Genomic DNA, 22,944 nt, shown 5'->3' on the forward strand with positions numbered 1-22,944 from the left:
AATGACATATCTGACCTTTAACGATGTTGTTTTATTTCATAGTTGAACATACATAGGAAGGAAGGTAGGGCTTACCTGTTCTGATTTTAGTCTGTTTACTTACAAATCATAAAGAATAGAAATCCCTGAAGAGCCCAGAAAAATTCCCAAGACCAGTTTATGGTTAGAATAGGGCAGAAACATGATGGCGAACTCTAAGGATGCCATGGACATTGTACCCCAAAGCATCCACTGACCAATTATCCTAGTATTTTTAATCACACCTAAGGTACCACCCAATAAAGGATACCCTTGTGGTATACCTCAAGATATTTTTAGAGCAACTGGATCCCAGTCTTAACATATCTTAAGAACTTTCTTAACAATTGTGAGGTTGAGCCTGCCCTGGTAGTACCATTTTACCAGGGTGGGATGTCCTATGATGAAGAATGCCACATTATGCAGGTGAGATCACATCATCCAATATCTTTTTATTGGGTGATCACCTCGGACAAAAGATTAAGGATAGAGGACTAGGAACCCTCTTACAGTTAGTCCTCACTGCACTCTTTGTGGTTGTGAGTTGTAGGAGGCAGTACTGTGAGCGACACCTCCATTTCTCTCCTTGTGATAATAGCATCCAATTCTAGTCATTTTGTCTTGTAAGGAGGGCCTTAGCCAGCCAACTCTTTGTCTCTGTATTTTCCGCTCCATCTGTAGTCAATCTAGAAACTCGCACCTCCTTAGCCTCTTATTACTGAAGTACATTGCGGCCGCTCCCTGACAGAGATAGCCCCATAGTCTGTGCTCTCTACCCAACTAGCAGCCTCCGTTGTCATCAGTCTTGAGCACCTGCATTTAACCAAAGTAGAAGATATTTTGCATGTTGATGCTGTATACAGACTTCTTATGCACTCCTGTTTATTTTACGATGGCGCCTACGGAGAGAATGCCACCACTTCAGTCCTGCCAGCTGTCTGCACCAGTAAGCTTAGACTTCATGTACCACTGCCCCCGAAAGGGCATACTGAGGCAACTGTCAACTATAGCCTACTTGGTTCCCTCCTATGCATTATATATGCCCAGTGAGTCGTACAATATCAGCCCTATGTGTAGTATCCAAAGTTTGGTTCACTCTACTGATAAGCCCAAAATAAAAAATAAAAATACTAGAGTCATTATAAATAATAGAAATGATTCATGAAATATCCCTAGACATTTATTTTCATAAATAGAGACAACTCTGAAGGTGAATATGGAGGGCATGTCTTGTACTGAATGACGTCCGGTGATCTGTAGTGCACCGACAGTATGTTTATCTTACAATTTCACCATAAAACCCGCGAAAATAAACACCGGCACATTCCAGTTATACCCTAATCAATGAACAATACTAAACAGCATTTGCTATGTGTATTAGTAAATGTATTGCAGTGAAATGCAGATGCATCGTAGCATGCATTCCCCCTTCATTCCTTTATGTCGTTCCTGCCCTTTGTGTAGTACTTCTATTATTTATTATATCGCTGAGTAACAAAGTGTAAATGAGTTGTATTAATCCAGAAATAATCATCTTTATTAACTGCATGCTATATTGAAAGCACGTATATGGAACCATTCTGAATTCAATTCGGTAACAGTGCCTTTATCACTGTTAGTGTAAAAAGAATGAGACATATATCTAAAAGCCACCAACCACAGAACCAATGCAACTCTTCACCCCTATATATAACATTGCCCAAGCGTCACAAAAACCAGCTCATTTAGAGCAAGAGTTACATCACCAATACCATTAAAGCTAAATCTGTAAGTTTCGATGAACGAAAGGGTTTCATAAAGTGCAGAGATGCTACAAAAAGTCTCCCGGCCCTAGACAACATGGGTTGGTCCTTTACTATGCATAATAGTGTCGGACACATCACAAAACGTGTCCACTCAATCTTTCCCTACTAATAGTCTTTGTGGCCATCCTTGAAGCGCAGATTCACATCACTGTGACGCACGTACTAATAAGCTTATATCTGGACTATGAGAATGTTATTTTGGGTGCCTATCTATGCGCTAATCAAATTCCACCTCGTTACATTTTCTGCACAATAATCTGCTCTGCTCAATTGCCTTCAAGTGAAGAAGATGCCCCCAGAGCAAACCAAGAAAATACTGTGGGCTTGCCCTAGCAGGTTTACCCTCTCATAGGGATATACTTCAAGACCACAGATCTTGAAAATCCACTCGCTCAGGCATTCCAATATGTGAGCGGTTCCATTTCAAAGCGAACCCACAGACGTCCGTCCCATACTGATTTGGTTGAACATTCAGCTCTTTTCCATCTGCAGCCCTCGTGAAGTGTTTTGGGCTTTTTCTGTGTAGCACCATCAGTCTTGTATCAAAAACTTGCAATCAAACCTATAAATGAAGCCTCCCTGCTTTTGATGAAAATGAGGGGGGCGATCTGGCAAGATCGGGACCTGCCAACTGCTTCATTTTCAGGCTTTCTTACCACCGGCTTCTTACCCGATTTCATATCGCAACCTTTACCACAAGATGAAATGTTCAGAAAAGGAGGACATCCAGGCTATGGGAAGGGCACAGGTTGGGATCGACAGACATCCTTCTCCCATCCCTTTAAGCTAAACTAACAGGGACTTCTTCAAAGAAAGCTAGTTTTACATCTTCAACCAAGAATGTCTGGCCCCCAAACACCCTGTTCCAGGCACCTGATAGCAGCTCTACAGGATCATTATACCCAGTGAAGCCTGGAAACCGTTTTTTGATGTTTAAATGATGTGTTGTAGGGTGTGCTGGAAACAAGTAAACTCACCAGACAACACAATAGCATCAAACATGATTAAAAAGTGTTTAAACTAAATATACACTCTGTGTCTGGAGATTCACTATTAGAAAAGATCCAGTTTGAATTCCTTTGTTTTTAGGAAAAGATGAGGGGGCAGCATGCAAACCGATGGTGGTTGGACATCCTTGCTGCACAGGATGGCACTGCAGAAGGCACTGAAGAAGTGTTCTGTGTGGATATTACAGCATTGGACCAACATGCCTTGACAGCAGCGAGAGATGCGAAATAATAACTGTGCATCTGTGATTAAAAAGTCCTTGTCCATCCATCATTTAGCAACTTACTAAGAAGAAAACTTTGTAAACCCATGCCGAGGCCACGTGATCTGAGGAAGAGGAGAGAGGTTTCAGCAACCCAATTAGACTCCAGAAATAGATGTAAGTGCTCTTGAAGAATGAGGGAACTGGCAGCAGCCTCGGCTTGATGGCGCAGAGCAGGTGCGCCGTGTAAAAATCACCCCTTGGTGGGTGCATCTGTGGGCCGCTCTGCAGGAGCGTGCCAGCCATTTGCATAATTTGCATAATCATTCTACCTCAATGCAGGCTTCATAGTCCCACCGAGGCTGCCCTGCACCTGCCGAAGGAGGAACCTCTGGTGCATGAGAATAGGAAGTCACGAAGGAGCAAAATAAACACGTCATGTTTGAAGGAACCTGTGTTATCCTACAGTGTTCACCAGCGTCAGGGCAGAGATCACACACACACGGACGCACGCACGCACACGCACAACACACGTTTTATGTGTGTGCTATTTCACACTACAGCCCAGTAGCATCATTTTACAAATCTGTAGTGATGTGTGGTTAGTTTAATTTCTTGCTGTAGGGATCCCAGATGTTTTGTGACAACAAAAAATGAATGTTCGTATTTGTCTGTATTAGAGTAATACGAACATTGACTTGTGCCACAACAAGTAAGCGTGCTCTATTTTGATCACAGGCCAGCGCCAAGACGCCTCGGAGCAAAAGAGCGCTCCATAAAACCAAAAATCAAATCAAAACAATACAGCACACACTGCGGCAAAAGAAAAACGCGCAAACTAGCACACTCTTACAAATATACCGGATGATGCTAGTGAGCAGAACCCAAGGAGGATCGCACCACCCAGGCCGTTCGGGTAACCCGACCCCCTGTTTATAAACAAACTTCTCTGGGACTGAAATTGGGATGGCACAGTCCCACTTTACGGAGCCTCGTCAGGAGGCCGGCCAGCCACAGAAGGTGAGTCAGCGCAAGCAACAGCTCGGGCAGGTTTTTCAGCGAAATAAACACAAGTGTCTTAAGACTGCTTCTAAGGGAATTTACTTGAAAAGTCTTCAGGGACGTCACTCCGCATATGGGGAAAAAGTCAAAAGCCTGTTTTAAGTTAATGACTGCTTTTGTTGTCACTCTGGCATTTTACTGAAGAGCGCCTGTCATCGCTCATCAATCTCTCACTAATTTGCAGTCATGAGGGTCCCTGGATCTCGCACATGAAGTCTGGTTGTTTTGGTAAACAAAGACTTCTTTATTCCTGCGTCAGTAACGCGGAGCAGCAACTTGCACACCCTGCAAATCATGTCTAGTTACAGAGCTGAGAATGACTGCCAGATAAGGCTTCTTATGGCAACTTGTTCTATTAAATTTCCTCTTTTCCCGTCCTTGTTTATGTCTTTCTTCCTTGTTTCTTCTTCTTATTAGCGTTTCCTTCTTTCATATATATTTTCCTTCATTATACTTAAAAGTTTTCATTTATTCAGATTGTTTGTCTGTATTCCAGATACCTATTTCCTACACTGTATGTTATTATAGATTTCTTAACTTATGTTTTGTGTATTAATTTGTATTGTAATTTAAATTTAATAGTCTCTCGCTCGAATTCTTTATTCGGCACAAACACTAGACCATATGAAATATATCACAATAAATATAACATTCAAGAGCAATTAAAACAGTCAAGTCAGTTCTGAAAATATGTGTTACGATAAAATACTTTTCCTAAAATGAATTGCACCCCGAATATACTGTCATTGGTCAATATTCTAATAAAAACATTAAACTGAAAAAAGGCACATGTAAACCACATAAAACACAAGAGAAGATGGGAGATGCTAAACAGACGCCTGTTGCTCACAATTTCACTCCAGGCTGATTTTTACTGCTTAACGTTCTTAGGCTCAGATTTACCGTTCTTCGCGCAACAGAGTGCTGCGTGAAAAACTGCCGCTCTGTGACGTCTGAACTGTGCAATACCGCGCAGCACCAGATTGATTGAGAGTCGCCTGCCGATGACATCATTACTGGTGCTCAAGTTCAGTGGCGGCTGGTGACATTTGAAAGTGGTAGGGCGTAAAGGTTCAGGATGAGTGCCCTGTGGCAAGCAAGCGAAATGAGTGAGCCTGACTGTCATTACAAGGGTTCCGGGGGTTCTCCCTCGAGAAAATTTTGTAAAAGGTGTTGGCAAATGGTGCATTTTCAAGCAAATTTTAGAAAGCAAGAAGGGTCATAAAGCAATTGTGAAACTGTAGTTGACATCAATAAAAATATTGCATATGAAAAAGTCGCTGGTAACTGCTTATTCTGTATAATCATAGGACTGCTATGCTAACTCACAGGCCTGTGCACGAGAACACAGTGCACGCTTTCCTATTCAAATTGCTACTAGTGAGGCACAGGGTTGGGAAGCACTGGAGAGGGAAGGTTAGCGCTCTGGAGCTGGTAAGATACTGGCAGCAGTACTTCCCTGTGCCTCACCCACGCCAAGGTCCATTGCTGTATATCTAAGGCCTTACTACTGTCAAAGGAAAACTCACTTTGGTGCTTTTTTATCTTATTTTCTTTAGTTTTCAAAGTGACACAAGTTGTCTTAAATGAAAGCTGCTGTAAATTACTCCCTTCCTCCTACCTAAGACAAGTACCAATTTGAACCGTAAAACTCTTCGATACTTGCCCTGTGCAATTCCTATTTTCACACCTCCCCCGCTAACCAGCTCCGCCCAAAATGGCCTGGTTGTTGCACTACTTCTCTAGACACAATATCAATAAAATAATCCTTTCACCCTGCTCTTTCAAATTATTATATCCCCAATTGTAAATGTCTATTGTTTGTAATGAGCAACAAGTGCCAAGCTCCAGCTTCTAGGCGCAATATAAAATTATATAAAAGGCGGAGAGCTAGAACAAGTGGGTGTGTTGTCTGCATTAGGGTGGGTGACACCGACGGAATGTCATTGCAGGCTTTGTTAGCGCTTCAACAAAGTGAAGGTCTGTTGAAAAATACAATTAATTAACTTCACTTCCAAGGCCATTTTCGATAGGCGCCAAAGTTTCACAGTGAGCAAGAGCGACACGTGCACCAGATGGCATCCCAAATAAACGAGCCACCCAAGTATAATTCCTACCATGAGTCCAAGGGAAAGAAAAGCAATCTGTGAGGCAACCCAAGCAGGCAACTGTGCACACAAACGTCTAACACAGACTTTGAAACGTTAATCTTTTGCTGCAGTAACAACAACAAAAAAACACGAGCAGCCATCGCACAATGTGTAGGATTTGGGAAGCCCGTTTTCGGATGGCATCATATGATTGAAGAGAGTAGCATACAGCTGCCCTTAAACAAAAGCTGGTAAGAGAAAAATCTTTTCAAAGAGGGAATGCGTGCCACCGGAATATCAAAGCCTAATGCTCATGTAGCATACTGTTGCACTTCATTTCTTAATAGATGATTAACATAAGCTTTGATATTCTAGTAGCGCGCATTTCAACTTACCGTCTTCTCTGTGAAAACCCTGCCTGGAATTCGGCTTTCTTCGAATTCACTGCGCATGATGTCTGTGTGTCCACTCGACTTGGAGTTAGGATTCTGACGTCAGGTCACATGCTCGCTCCCATTCCCTCAGAGGCTGCAAGAAACACCCATTACCAGCTCGTCACAAGGGGTGTTGCTTGCCGCCTTTGAAGTGATTGACAGACAGCTCTAGGAATACAGGGCTTAAACCCTGGACGCCCGGGATTGCCTGAAAATCTGACGCTGCTGAGCGTCATAAATGGGAGGTCTCTTTAGATCCCCGAAAATTGCAGGCCAGGGCGGGCGCTAGGTAAGCCCTTAGCCTCTATAGGAATAAAAAACAGAAAAGAAATCCTGACTGTGTGGTGTCCCTCTCGAGTGTGCCTGGCTTCCTGACTCATCTCCGCAAGGATAACAAGAGGCAGCCAGGCATTGAGGGCAGCACCCAGCATGCGCTTAAAGCCCTTATATAATTAAAAAGCAATTTATGTGGATGGTAATTGCTCGTGGGAATTACCATCCACATAGTTTGGAAATCCAGGTGGGCGGCGCCCTGGCGCCCTCTACTGGCAGCCGCCACTGCTCAAGTTAAACCTGACCGTTCTGCGTGACTCTCACCCGCAAAGAGAACAGGATAGAAGCTGAGACAGAAACTGAGTAAGAGGATTAGCAACATCCCAGTTCAGAGAAGGTCGCCTTTCCCCTTGGTCTCGTTTTGTTCATTCATCTGCTGCCTGAAACAATTTTTTAATCCACCTCTCCTTCTAGGCTGCAGGGGCCACGCTTGCTCCGGCGCCCAGTGGTCAGGTGCAGCACCATGGCCTCTAGTTGTCACAGGTATGCACTTGTGACAAATAGGGACCCTCTCCTCTAGTCAGGGTAGGGGGTACACTCCTAAAATAACCCCTGCTCACCCCCTTGGTAGCTTGGCACGAGCAGACAGGCTTATCTCCGAGGCAGTGTGTAAAGCATTTGTGAACACATACAGTAATCAAGTGACAACACTACAGATGGACACCACACTGGTTTTATATAAAAAAAAGTATTCTTTATATAGTTTTACCACAAGAGCATTAAACAACAATAACACACAATACTGTTACTTTAGATAGTAGAATTTTGCTTAGTTCTCTTAAGTTCTTAAGTGCGACACTTTAAGATAAATGTACCTTTCAGATGCGACACGCAGGGCAACAAAAGTGTTGCAACAATGTTGATGCGATTAAGTTTTTGGTGCAAAGAAATAAAGACGTGAAGATCTTCCAGATGCGTTACGCTTCTCCGATGTTGCGAGAAGACTCGACTCGATGCTTCAGCTGCAGCGGCGATACACTTTACGCGATGCGACGACAGCGGCCTTGGCAGCGACACTCTTCTCCGACGTTTGCGAGACGCGTCCGCTCGATGCGATGTTGCAGTGGCGACACCCCTTTACGCGATGCGACGACAGCAGCTCAGACGGCGGCACGCTTCTCCGTGGATGCGAGGCGCTTTTCTTGATGCGGTGCAATGCGTCAGCTACAATGGCTGCGATGGCGACATGCTTCTTCGCCGTTGCGAGACACTTCCTGCATGATGCGAGACGCTTCCGCTCGATGCGATGCTGCAGCGGCGACACACTTTACGAGATGCGACGACAACAGCTCTGACGGCGGCACGCTTCTCCTTCTTGAGTCGCGCTTCCAGCTCCTTGCGACACGCAGTCCCTCAGAAGGCCGAACAACAGCAGCAGGCACTTCCAAAGAACTCTGGGGGGTGAAGTCTGTTGTTCCTGAGACTTCATCAGGAGGCAAGCTCTTTTCCAAGCCCTTGGAGATCCTTCACAAGTTGAGCAAAAGTACACACAAAGTTCCTTTCGCCTCTCTTTGGCAGTAAGGCAACCACTGCAGGCCAATCCCCCAGTTTCAGGGATAGTTTCCTCCTCAGCTTCTTCTGGTTCCTCCGTCAGCACAGGTTCTTCTTGTTTTCCCAAAGTGATCTAATTTCTTGGGATCAGGGTCCCAATATTTATACCCAGAAATCCTTTGTCCTCTGTAGGCAGAGGGGCCTTTGCCCAGTGCAAACCAGTTCCTGAGCACTCTGTTTACCAGACTTCTCCTTTCCTTTCACAGTGCAGGGCAGAAAAATGAGACGCCCCACAGGAGGTGGAGCCAGCATTGTGGAGGGAAAGCACAGCCCTGGAGCACTTTGTCGACATGATTCCTTCTCTTCTTTCACAGTGCAGGGCAGAGACATCAGACGCACCACAGGGGGTGGAGCCAGCACTGTGGGGGGCAGGCACTATCCTATTAAGGTCCCAGGTGCAACTCCTCCCTCCCATCTAGATGCAGACCTCTCTATTCACCACTGGGCGGACTCACCCTGTCTCCTGGAATTCCCCAGCCCTGTCACTCAAACTCCAGACAAAGGAATAAACAGCCTAGCAGAGGCAGGTTTGAATGGTTAGATAAGAAAAGGCCTACTTTCTAAAAGTGGCATTTTCAAACACAGAATGTTAAAACCAACTTCACTAAAATATGTATTTTATCATCCTGAGTTCAGGCATACTAAATTCGAATTTCTACCATGCTCTCTGAGTCAGATTATAAAATGTAATAACCAAACTGCCCATTCTGGCCTATGGAGAACAGGTAGCCTTGCAATAGTGAAAAACGAAAATGGCTGTAATTCACTATTAGAACATGCCACACACACCAGGGCATGTCCTACCTTATCCTTACAATGCACCCTGCCCTTGGGCCTACCACAGGGGTGTCTGATATGAAGAAAAGGGAAGTTTTAGGGACTGGCAAGTGGGTGCACTTGCCCAGTCAGCATGACAGTACCAGACTGCACGCAGGCTCTGCAATGGCAGACCTTCGACACACTTTTTCAGGTTGCTTCTGTGGGTGGCACAACCAGTGCTGCAAGCCCACCAGCAGTATTTGGATTTACCAGCCCTGGGCACTCCTGGTGCACTGTACTAGGGTCTGACAGGTAAACCAAACCAAAAAATCATGGAATCACTAATTCGTACAATAATTTACAGTAGGGAGAGAATATGCACTTTAGCACTGATCAGCAGTGGTAAAGTGCCCAAAGTCATAAAACAGCCAACAACAGGTCAGAAAAAATATAGGAGGAAGGCAAAAAGTTCAGGGATGACCCTGCCAAGTCCAGGGCCAAGTCCAACAACGGGGATTAGTGAGGGTTAAACATTTTATTTGTTATTTCCATGGTTTAATTACGTTTTGTGTTTGTTTTACTTAAGTTGACCAATTTGGCCTATGATAAAATGCCCGCCCCTTGGACACGACGAAACAGCTATCATTCCACGAGGTTTCCGACTGAGTGCGCATGCTCCAGGCTCCTGAACAAGTGGCCTCAAGATGACCCACACAGCCTGTTCCACTGACAAGGTCGTGACTGGACTACCGCCAAGAGCTTTAACAATGGACAATCTTTATCAAAACGGAGGGATCATGTCTGACAGTGTGACATCATAGACTTTGGGAAACCGAAACGGACGATCTTAACCATCCAATCAGAAGTGCCTAAAACTGACTTTTGCTACTTTTTATCATTAATTTCATTATAAAAGACGGTAGAATAGTGAGTTACGTCGGTCGATCTTTTCCTGTTTCCTGACGTTATGCTGACGGAGAGGACGGTGACACTGCAGGACAGCTGTTTTCCCGAATCTTTGACAGATTAGATTGCTGCCCATTTTTCTGATGAACTGAGGACTCTTATACTGATGGGCATTGATCGATGTGGACACGTTTATGGTCCATATCAATCTTTGGGACTGTAGCGTGTTGCATGACGAATCGATTGACTTAAGAGGACGACTAATAGCCAGATTAGGTAACTATGATGTTCTGTGGATTTATTAAAATTCTTACTAAAGAAATTTGCATTTATTAGATAAAAATATTATTGATTAACAATCAAATGTGTTGGGGTATTTATTGTTGTCTGAATATAAATGAAAAGGATTAGAATCACTTTTCCAAATTCAACTAAATTGATCCATCTGCAAAGTGGAAGGGATATCTAGAGATTCAGAATTAAGATGTGCTGGATTGAGGATATTCAGTGTATGTATATGTAAATAGAATTTTATTAGACTAAAAGATTTTTTTTCACGCCAGCGTTTGGAACATCTATCTCTCCAGTAAGAGTGAATCAAATGAGTGTGTGTTGGTGTTAGGGGCCCCACCAATGAATGTATAAAGTGAAAGCGTTAGTATGATATCTGGTCTGTGACGAAGGGAGGATAGGAAACTCCACGCTGGAGCAGTTTTTCTTGGTAGCAGGATGATGGTTTTTATTGTTTTGGTGATTATTGCTTGTAAATAGCTTATTGATTGTGGATAGGTATTGGTTTATGTATTAACACTCTATGTTGAGTCGTGTCGAGTTCTATGTTGTTTGCACGACTTCTGGGATGTAGGAAGTCGGAAGTTTGTAACAGTTCCGTAGGAGGGCAGAAGTAAGCGCTGCTGAGGGAAGTGCTACTTTATTAACGTATGTCATAATTCTGTAATAGGACAGACTGTTCGCTGTTCTCGGGAAAGACAGAATTCTGTGTGAATGTACATTTTCCGTATGAAAGTGCATGAATGAAATAGCATTGGGGTTAATTGTGAAACTCTAGTTTTATTTCTCAGGAGCATTGGGTCTCCAACTAGGTGTCTTAATTCCCGAGAAACGGTTAGCTAATGCTTGTTAGAAGGGTAAGGTAGAGGGATGTGCTACTTTATCAACGGAAGTAACGAGTCCGTAGTAGGGCAGAGGTAAGCGCTGCCCTCGGGAAAGATGGAATTCTTGTGGAAAAGGTCATTAACTATCCCTGGTTAGCGAAGCGGACAATGGTGGCGTTTTTATGTTGTTACTAACAGATTTGTAAGTTAGAAAAAGCGAAAAGAGCTTACAGAGAAAATTTTGTACAGGAGGGGTCAGTAGAAGCCGGAGTAAGAGCAGCGACTGCTGACATCAGAAAGACCGCGCTGGGATTGGCCAGTCAGCTAGAAACGTATACGCTCCTGATTGGTGCGTTAGTGTGAGTTGCCCTAGGAGTGGAGAATTACAGAGTGACGTAAACGCTCCTGATTGGTGTGTTAGTGTGAGTCGCGCTAGGAGTGGAGAATTACAGAGTGACGTAGACGCTCCGGATTGGTGCGTTAGTGTGAGTCGCGCTACGATTGGCTAAAATAACAGAATAGTCGTAAAGGAGAGACTACCGATACACGCAAAGACAAAATTATGTATTACGATCCAACTGAAAAAGAGAAATAATCCTGGTTTGGAAAGATCAAGAAGTGGTTTAAAAAGGACAAACCGATCGTGACTAGGGAAGGACAGTTGCTTCCCCCACCGAAAACCCCTGCATCCTTTATGGTTGCGAAATATGGATATCACACTTGTATTTGGTTAGACAATTGGGTAAAATATACCAGGAGTGACGGAATTTTAGCATTTCCAGAGCATGGTTCGTTCAATTTAGCGGTTTTAAGAAATTTGAGAGAAAGAATGATGAATCTAGAACCAAGACCTAGACCAACACAGTTTAAAGCACTGACAGAATGGGAAAATGAGATGCATGACAGAGAAAGACAGAGGAGTGGCGGAAGGTATAAATACATGTTTGGCAGATACGGGCATGATACACATGATGAGAAAATGAGAAGGTGGCGGAGTGTGAGTATGAACGATGGGTTGTTTCCTGTAAGAATGGTTGAAGGAGTTGGAGGGAAAAAATGTACAGAAAAAAGACATAATTTAGAACGAAAGGGGTATGGAGTGAACGAACTAGAGGATGATGTTCTTGATGATATGTTTTTATAAAAATCCACCTCCGTATCAACCAGAATCTGAAATGTTGACACCAAGTGCCCCAATGAGAGAAACTTTGCGAGTCATTAAGACAGAACAAGTACCTCAATAATTAGGGAAAAGTAAAAGGATGGGAGAAATAGAGAGAAAATCAGATGAGAAAACAAATAGTGAAAATTCAGCAGAGTTAGCAAAAACAACCTTAGAATTAACTGAAAAGATAAGAGAATTAACTAAAAATTTAGAAGCTGTAACTGTTCCAGTGACTATAGGCCCTGTAATACCTATTTTTGACAAACAGAAGGATAGTAAACATTGTTTAATGGTTCCTTATATCAGTAATAAACAAATTGAAAAATCAACGCAGAACACAAATGAGAATTAATGGAGACAGACAATGGATGGAGCCAAATGCCTCAAAAAACCCATTTCTAGGCCCAAAGGTAGTAGAAAGCCCTACTGTGAAGATGGAATCAGTATTTGAAACCCAAAGGGACTTAGAACCAACTAATGTAGAGAAACCAGTGGGCCCATCTTCAGAAGAACTGAGCGAATGGTTGAGAAGTCTGCAGAGATAAGACAAAGAATCACAATCAATAGATGTAGCCAAACTACGAATGGTATAAGAAGAGTTAATAGTAGGAACTATTCCCACAGAGAAGTTAAAAACTTACCAGGATGAGGAGTTGCTGTTTCTGTGTAAAAGCATAACTTGGAGAGCAAAAAGTCTCCATGAAAGATTAGAAGAAGTAGCGAATGAAATGGGTATAGACATTTAAAAGGTAAAGGCCCTACAGAAACCATATCGAATAGATTTCACTGAAAAGGACATTGAAAATATGAATACCACAGGACGAATGAGTCAGATTAAGGAAATAATTATCCTGCTAAGAAAATGGGGAGATGTGGACAAATGGAGAAGCAGATGGTATCGAAAATGCGATGATGCCTCAGATAAAACTTTTGCAGCTTTCCCTGTTAGAGAAAAGGAGAAGGTAGTAACAGAATGCCCTATGAGAGAAATTCCAGGAGGAGGATATGTACATGTCCCATGGACTAGACAAGATATTTTGTAATTCACAAATGATTTCCCTCGACTACGTGAAAAACCCGTCGAGTGGTATAGACAGGTAGACAGATTTGTAAAATTGTCCAAATTATTATGGATTGATCTAAACAGCCTGTTTGACATAATAGTACCAGCAGATTTATGGACAGAATGCAAACTTATGATAAATTGGCCTACACAAGAATACCCTAGGGATCCAAGCACAGGAGCCCATGACCCCGAGGTAATGAAGAAATACGAGCAGGTCATTGTCTTTTTGAAAAACAAAGTACCTCCTAAAGAAACAGATTGGGTAAAGATTGACAGAACTCATCAGGAAAGTAAGGAGTCGGTACATGCCTACTATGAGAGGTTGATTTTGGCCTTTAAACAATTTAGTGGTAATGAAAATTTGAGCGAAAAGGGCTTGAGTAATTTTGTATATAGATTTGTATATGGTCTACGTCCAGAAATTAGTGAGATGATCAAACAACATACCGTTGATTGGCAAAACAAGAAAATAGATGAAGTATTGAGACATGCAAAATATTTCAGTGATGAGATTGAGGCCAAACAACGAAAGTTAAAAGAAAATGCCATGTGGGCACAAGTAAAAGTGGCAGAGAGACAGGAAGCCCAGTTAGTGGAACAAGCGAATAATTAAGGTCCCAAAAAGTAAATTCCTGGGAAAGGTAAGGGAAATCTTAACATAGAAGAAGCTAAAAAGAAATTCCCATGTCATAATTGCGGTAGGATAGGGCATTGGAAATCCGAGTGTAAATTTCCCCCAAGTACTAATAATGAAAATGCATCATTGAACCCACAGGTGCCAAAACCGCCTTTTCCACAGAGCAAAAACTCCCAGAAATATAGTAATGAAACAGGATTCTACAACGAAGAACAGGTAACTAAGCTGCCGCGCGCTAACGCTGTTTCGCAGTATTGGCTACAACGCGATGCAAGCGATTCGGAAGAAGGTTATTGACGGTGCCGAAGGGAGGAAGAAGAGTGCGTACTTGGCGCAACTCTAGAAGTAGACCAGACAGGCCCGTTTGTGGATGGAAAGATAAATAATGAAAATTTTACTTTCCTGGTAGATACTGGTGTTACTAGATCACCTGTTAGGTCAGCTGATGTTAAAAATCTTCCTCTCTCGGATGAAACGATCCAAGTAGTTGGTGTATCCAACAGACAGATTAAAACTTATCTGACAGAACCTGTAAAAGTTAGCATAGGGAAATTTTCTGAAATGCACCGCTTTGTTGTGTGCGATACCAGTCCTGTGAATTTATTGGGAAGAGATTTATTGTGCAAAATGAATTGCACTTTATTCTGTACTCCTGATGGTATAGCATTTGAGACCCCTGATAAAGATGTGTTTGTATAAGATGACCATAGCAAACAGAGAAACTGAGGTTACTGAAGCCTATGCTGTATTTAACCCTGATGACCTACCAAAAGAATTGAAACCAACTGTAAAGGCAGAAGTTTGGGATTTCACAGGAGAAGATATGGGGCTAATGAGAAATGTAGACCCAGTAAAAATAACAGTAAAAGAGGGAATACATTATACGAAAATGATAAAACAAGGTATTTTAAGGGAAATAATGGTTAGCCCATGTATTTCCCCAATTATGGGGCTGAAAAAAACAAATGGAAAGTTCAGGATAGTACAGGATTTGAGAAAAATCAACAAAATTGTTGTGCCATGGTGTCCCATTGTACCGAATCCATCTGGGATTCTGAATCAGATTCCCCATGAAGAAGAATGGTATACAGTAAATGATTTATGCCATGCTTTCTTTTCCATTCCATTGCACCATGACTGCCAGCAGATTTTTGCGTTTCGTTTTGGCGAGCGTATTTTGGCATGGTGCCAAATTCCACAGGGGTATACAGAAAGCCCCTCAATCTTTAATCAGATACTGAAGATATCTTTAGAAAGCCTAGAGATGCCCGAGAATTCAGAGTTAGTACAATATATTGACGACCTGCTTGTGGCGTCGAAGACTCACGAGGCCTGTGTAACGGACACTATAACATTGTTGAATCATCTGGCTGATGAAGGACTTAAGGTGTCACCATCAAAATTACAATTTTGTAAGAAAGAAGTACATTACTTAGGCCATAACCTTGAAAAAGGTCTGAGGAAAATAACAATATACAGAATCAGGATAATAAAAGGAATGAGAGCTCCTATGACACAAAGAGAGGTAAGGATGTTTCTTGGAATGGTTGGATATTGTCGTCAATGGATAAGTAATTTTTCCCTAATCGCAAAACCATTGGTACGCTTGACAAAAAGTGATGTAAGAGATCCTATTGATTTGAGCAAAGAAGAATTGGCAGCTTTTAAGCAATTGAGAGATAGTCTGTGTGAAGCGCCAGCATTGGGAATGCCGGACTATGAAAAGGAGTTTGAGTTGTGTTGCAGTGAGCGGAATGCATGTGCACTTTCTGTATTAATTCAGAAACATGGAAAACTAAGAAGGCCAATTGCATACTTTTCATCAATGCTAGACCCGGTAGCTGTAGCTTTACCTGGGTGTTTGAAAGCAGTAGCTGCTACCTGTTGAAGCCTGGAACAAAGTGAAGGGATTGTGATGGGATATCCTGTGAAAGTGTTTGTACCTCATGATGTGGCAATCCTTTGGGATAAGGAGTCGCACTCAATACATGACACATAGTCGGCTGACTAAATATGAGAAAGTCATATTAGGTGCAACAAATGTGAGCCTTGAGAGATGCTTGAATGTGAATCCTTCAACATTATTGCCTGATGCCGAGAAAGTGGAAGTCAGAGATGAAGCAGATCATGATTGCCTGGATGTACTAGATTTCTGTACCAAGCCACGTCCAGATATAAAAGATGTACCATTGTCAGAAAGTGATTTTGTGATGTTTGTAGATGGTTCTTGCTTTAGAACAGATGATGGAATGTGTGCAGCATATGCAGTATGCACGGTTGCAGCAGTAATGGAAGCATCCTATCTGAAAGGATTAAAATCAGCCCAAGTAGCTGAACTTGTTGCTTTGACTAGAGCATGTAAGATTGGGAAAGGTGTGAGAGTGACTGTGATCACTGACAGCCAGTATGGTTTTGGTGTGGTGCACGACTTTGGCCAAATATGGCTACAGAGAGGATTTCTGACATCAAGTGGAACGCCCATTAAGAATGCTGAAGTGGTTGGAAAATTGCTCGAGGCGATACAGCTGCCTAAGCAATTGGCTGTTGTGAAGTGTGCTGCACATAATCAGTCTAGCGATTACATCGCTGTAGGCAATAAAAAAGCTAACGATATGTCTTAATACTGTGCGCGAAATCAGAATTCAATCAATAGGGGAAAGGAAAAGGAAGTGACTTCTTGCTGCTTGCTGTTTACTAACATTGTGGGTACCTGGACGGAAGTGAGACAAGTGCAGGAAGAAGCAGGAGATGAGGAAATGAAACAGTGGGTAAAAGCAGGATGTGCACCAAGAGAGAAGGATCATGTATGGGTCTATCGACACATAGGGAGAGATGCTATGATAAGGTTTTTTAAACAGACCTGGTACAATGCAAAATTTAGACTTGTAGCAGAAAGTCTATGTCAGAGATGTCTCATATGTCAGCAATATAACCCAGGAACAAAGACAGTGGTGAGTCTAGGAACAATAGGTCGAGAAGGAGGACCTTTTACCAGAATGCAAGTAGAATTTATTGGAATGCCTCCTTGTAACAGGTTGAGGTATGTTCTAGTTATGGTCTGTTTGTTTTCAAGATGGGTAGAAGCTTACCCAACGAGAAGAAATGATGGAATCACAGTGGCAAAATTGCTTTTGAGGGAATTTATTCCCAGATTCGGGTTCCCAGTAACAATTGAATCAGATCGAGGAGGACATTTTCAGAATGAGATCATAAAACTGATTTGTGAAGCATTAGGTGTACAGTAAAAACTACATTGTGCTTATCGCCCAGAAGCTTCTGGTGTGGTGGAACAAATGAATGGTACTATCAAAAACAGGATAGAAAAAATGTGTATAGCCACGGGTATGAAATGGCCTGATGTCTTGCCTCTGGTACTCATGACAATTAGATCAATTTCAGATAGAACCACAGGGCTGAGCCCCCATGAAATTATCATGGGAAGAGCCATGCGCCACGTGTTCATACCAGTCAACAAGCTGTTGCCTATAACTGATGACATGGTGTTGGATTACTGTAAAAGCCTGGCTGACGCAGTTCATTCTATGTTTCATCAGGTTGGAGAGGATGCCACCACCCTTGAAAGGAAGCAAGCTCATGACCTGAGCCCAGGGGACTGGGTAAGAATCAAAGTACACAGAAGAAGATACTGTTTGGTTCCAAGGTGGGGAAAACCGCTGTAAAGTGTGCTGGAATCAAAAACTGGATCCATGGAAGTCACACGTTGAGAATCCCAAATCCGGTGGATAGCACAGAAAAGGAATATTTTGATGAGACAGAATCGAGTACTGAATCAGACAAAGAAGAGACTAGAACAAAAGAAAACCCTGAAAGGGGGGAACTGGAGATAGATCAAACAATTGTCCCGCGAAGTGTTTCCTTGAAAAGAAGATTACAAATTTCTGATACCATCTCAGACTCAGAGACTGAACAAGCAACTTCACATTTGAGAAAAGAAAAAGACAGTGAAAAGACAATTAAAGAAACTGTTGATAGAGAAATTCCAGATGAAAAATTTAGAGAAATTCCACGTGAAGTAACAAAATTAGATGGACAGGTACCAGATACAGAGAGAGAGGGAAAGATTCTTGCGGAAGACCCCCGAGGAGATGTAGGGAATTCCAACATCCAGTTAAAGAAAGGGACAAGTAGCTAGCAGGAAGATTGTGCGCAAGAAACCCGAGGAGGGACAGAAGTAGGGAAGATGAAAGAAGCAAAAGAAAGAAAAGAGGTTGGAAAGAATAAGCAAGTTGAAACAGAGTCTGAAGAAAGTGAAGACGAAATACCAGAAGGTAGATTCTTAAGAAAGAGAGCTTGGAGGACTGAAAGGAATGATAAAGGAAATAAACTGAAAAGATCAGCAAAAGATGAAGTTTGGCCGAATAAGATAAAGAAGTTGAGATACCGACTGACAAGAGTAAAATCACCAAGAGCTGAACAGGTGAATGAAATAACGAGCCTTTGATGCACGCTGGTGAAAGCGGCATTCTGAAAAACCACTAATAGAAAATACAAATGCAAAAAAATACATATACTAAAAATCCTCAACAATTATATTAGCACATTGCTTATAAACAGCAGGTTGCAAACACAACATACATTTCTTTTAGCCTGAACTGGTATGACACTTTACTCTTGGCAGTCAGCAGTACTCATTTTCTGATCTTGTAACAATATATGTCCCCAATGCTGTCAACGCAGATTCAAATCGGTATCGCACCTGCATGGGCGAGTTATGTATGATACATCTTGGCAGTTCGTTCTCCTCAGCACCAAAGTTCAAGATTGACACCAGAAGCAAGGCATGGCTCAAAAGCAGTGACAAGCTCGTCCTACTCATGTTTTCAGGAAAGTACACAAAATATAAACCAACACTCTAAATCTGGGATATTACATAAGCACCAGTAACATATTTCTCTTGCTGATAGTTCCTAATGATATCGTTTGTACAGTCCACAACATTTGCAGAATTTGACCTTTGAGGTAGGACCACATTACCGTATTGACCACTGTGATGGCCTAAAAAAGATGCAATTTCACTTCATTTTCATCCCAAGACATCTGTGCACCATATCCTGCCTATGAATTTACAGTGTGAGCAGAACACATTTTAAGGAACAATACAGGTGATACATGGTAAGCTTCCACAATTGTGTAGGACTCCCTAGCACTGCAATAAGTCCCCAACGCTAACACATGGCTGGAAAAGGCTCAAGCAAAATTCAACTGAGTTGGTACACTGGTTCTGGCAAGCTGCAAATATACTGTTTGAGGCGAACTGGAAACACCTCTCCGTGCCCTCGCCTCCACCGGTTTGAAGGTTCCTGGATCCTACAGCAGGAAATACATCCTCAGAAATGGTTTCTTCTTTGGAAAGTGATTTCTTCTAATGATCAGAATCAGCTTGGCGAAAAACAGCTGAGCAGCAGCGGCACGAGGGAGACAGTAAGCAATGTCTCCCAGCTCAAATACTTTATATATTTATTTGTTTTTTATTCATTCGGACGTTTCAATAAGACAAAGCGAGACAATATCAATGACAAAGTAAAAATTAGTGAAAAAATAACCGAGAAAACAAATAAAGAAAAACACACAATTTGTTTTTTTTTTAAAAAGGGTTAGTGATAAAAGACTATAAGAAAGCAAAAGCAATAACTGGTGTCATATCTTCATCTCAACAATTCACAGATGTTGCCTGGTCCTTGGAGTGACATCATGTCCCTCCCTTAAAAACTACGATAATGAATCTCGATCAGGAGAGCGAAGCTTTCTCGGCTAACTTATGTGAAGCCATAGACAAAGAAGCACCAGAACGGAAGGAGAAAGTCAGAGACAAGGGTAAGGGGCCCCATGGTTTACCGAATCGCTGAGGAAAAGGAAACAAAATCTCCGCCAAGCTGAGAGGCGGTGGCGTAAAATTTATGACTAGGCTGAGTTGACTACCTATAAAGCGATCCTTACCTCTTATAAGCAAGCTATCATGAATAGGAAAGCGGAGTACTATGAGGGAAGGATTACAGGGGCAGCTAATATACAGAAAGAGAGGTTCATCATTCTGAAAGAATTAAGCCAAAAGTCAGAGAAAAAAATCTACGGTCGCACCCACTGACTAACGCCTTTCAGGCTTTCTTTCTTCAGAAAGTTAGGGATATTATCTCAGAAATTAAGAACACCTCGACCAACCAGGATTCCTTTTCCCAGACCCAGTCCTCTCCGTCCCCTGGTAGACAACTGACAAACTTCCCTAAAATAGATTCAGCCTCACGGCAATGATGGTTGCCAAGAGGGCCATTGCGACCACCTGGAAATGCCCTGACCCCCCTACTGTTGGGAAATGGCGGGCAGGGGTGGACTGGTGTGCCGCACAGGAGAAGACAATGTATGCAGCGCTCGGCTGCCCGAAGAAGTACCATAGGGTCTGGGGAAAGTGGTTGGGGGGCATGGTTTAATTTCACTGAGGATGCTAAAATTGGCCCTTTTGCTTTTGTACATCCTTGCTTTTTGGGTTGTCCAGATTAATGCATATATTCGTCTGCTATTTTCATATCTTGATGATTTGCCGGTGCTTTCTGTAAAATCAATAACATTTATCAACAAAAAAAATTGATTCAGCCTCTCTGTCTTTATTAATGAATCACGCCAAATCGGGCTCTCCGGCAGACCCCTGCCCTCCGAGGATCTTTCACTTGGCCCTTCCAGGGCAGGAAAAACAGATCCTTATGCTATTGAACAAATCCTGGAAACTGGCTACTTACTGGCCAATCTAAAAGAAGCTAGGGTCACCCCCCTGCTAAAGAAGCCAGGTGCGGATGCTTCTATTCTTAAGAATTATAGACCCATCTCCCAGCTCCCCTTCCTGGCAAAAGTGATAGAACAACATGCACTCTCAAATTACTTGGAGGATCATCAGCTACTCCAAGCACGACAGGCGGGTTTCAGAGCCCATCATAGTACCGAGCTAGTGATGTTATCTGTTCTTGACGAACTCAGAATTATGGCTGACAACAAACAACCGAGTGCCCTGATTTTATTAGATCTATCAGCGGCATTCCATACGGTCAGCCATAAAAAGCTGCTGTCCCATCTTTTAGACCTGGGCATTAGTGGGCCTGCACATCAATGGCTAGATTTGTTTCTTTCAGACCGGACTCAGAGGGTTTGTTTGGGTGAGCATACATCGGCAAAGGGCACTCTTACTTGCGGCGTACCCCAGGGCTCCGCATTGTCCCCGCTCCTCTTTAATATCTACTTGCAACCCCTGGTGGAGACCCTGGCTCAAATGGATTGCTGGGTTTTCAATTACCCAACTCCTCATCCGGATTAACAACTCTAGTCAGGCCCAGAAATCGGCGCAAAAGCTACTCAGATTCACAGTGAATTGGATGACGGCCAATTCTCTGAAAATAAATCCTGATAAGACTGATTAGACACAAAAAATAGCCCTTGGTGTGATCTTTTCTGGCCACCGGAACTGGGTATTGTCCCCATACCAGTCCCGGTTGTAAAAAGCCTGGGTTTAAAAATTGATTCAGAGTTGTCTATGTCCAGCCAGGTCACCATGGTGGTGGAAACTTGTATAGGGTTGATGAGGCAGCTGCGGAAACTTGCCCCCCTTCTGTCAACGGCCTCATTACAGGCAATTGTATCTGCCACTGTCATCTCTAGACTAGATTATGGGAATGCTCTTTATATTGGGCTTCCCCAGAGACTTATTAAGAGACTCCAGGTAGTGCAGAATGATGCGGCCAGGCTCATTTATAGACTTCCCAGAAGGACTCGCACTACCCCTCTTCTACACAAATTGCGCTGGCTTCCAATCAGAGAGAGAGCTCAATTTAAAGGCCTCCGAATTGCCCACAAAGCATTTTACGGCCAAGCACCAGTGTATATAAAAGAACGCCCGGAGAAATATGTTCCTGGCCGGACACTGCGATCATCTGAGGCCTGCTGTCTAGTCCTTCCCCGATATATCATCTAATCCAAAGGGGGCAGAGCGTTCTCTGTCATGCTTCCACAAATTTGGAACAATTTACCGGAGCACCTTCATAGGTAACCGGTACTCCTCACATTTTAGAAACAACTTAAAACGCTCCTATTCAGGGAGACGTTAGTCACAGTGTAATTCTGCCGCCTTGCCAGTTGTCGTCTGTGATCCTGGTCACTCTCTCTAAAAACGCTTAGAGGCCTGAAGGTGATTTTGCGCTATATAAAATACATTTAACATAACATAACATGTTGCATGCTGATTAACAGTGGGGACTTAAATTAAGTTTAGAACCAACAGGAAATATGTATGAGGGCAGCAGCCATCACACTGGTCCCAAGCAGAGGATGCTTCTATGCTTTAAGACAGAAGGCATTTCAATAATTGCCGAAATTCAGACAATGTGGTGAATGTCCTTGGATTACTCCCTTAAAATTGTCTTCCAATATGAAAAGTTTGATCCCCTTAATGGATCAGAGCTGGTGGTTCATATTTCTAGTCAAGTTCCCACAAGTCTGGACGGATCAATATATGATTAAGTTTAGCCGGCCTACCGTAGTGAATAGTGCAAGCCCGATAGTCAAAGCTCCATATGTATCAAGAGCGCTCCATAGAGTTCAGCAATTGGAGTTCACTCACTGCCTGGAAGAGAGTGCCCCTTTTCTCTCAGGCTCAGTGGAGGAAGATGCCAACGTGCTAGACAGCTGGGTCTGAAATACAACCAATAAGCTGACTTGCTAGACAGCTGGTTCACAGACAGTCTCAGGGAAGAGAAGAAACTCTGGAAAAACAATGGCGCAAGGACTACAGAG

General features: G+C 42.8%; 1 protein-coding gene across 5 annotated transcripts in view; it reads right to left on the minus strand.

Moving 5' to 3' along the window:
- DAB2 (DAB adaptor protein 2) overlaps positions 1 to 22,944 on the minus strand; it is a 269,293-nt gene that overhangs the window by 104,455 nt on the left and 141,894 nt on the right. The window lies entirely within an intron of this gene.

Source organism: Triturus cristatus, chromosome 2_1 (assembly GCF_964204655.1).
Source record: "Triturus cristatus chromosome 2_1, aTriCri1.1, whole genome shotgun sequence".
NCBI classification, from domain to species: Eukaryota; Metazoa; Chordata; class Amphibia; order Caudata; family Salamandridae; genus Triturus; species Triturus cristatus.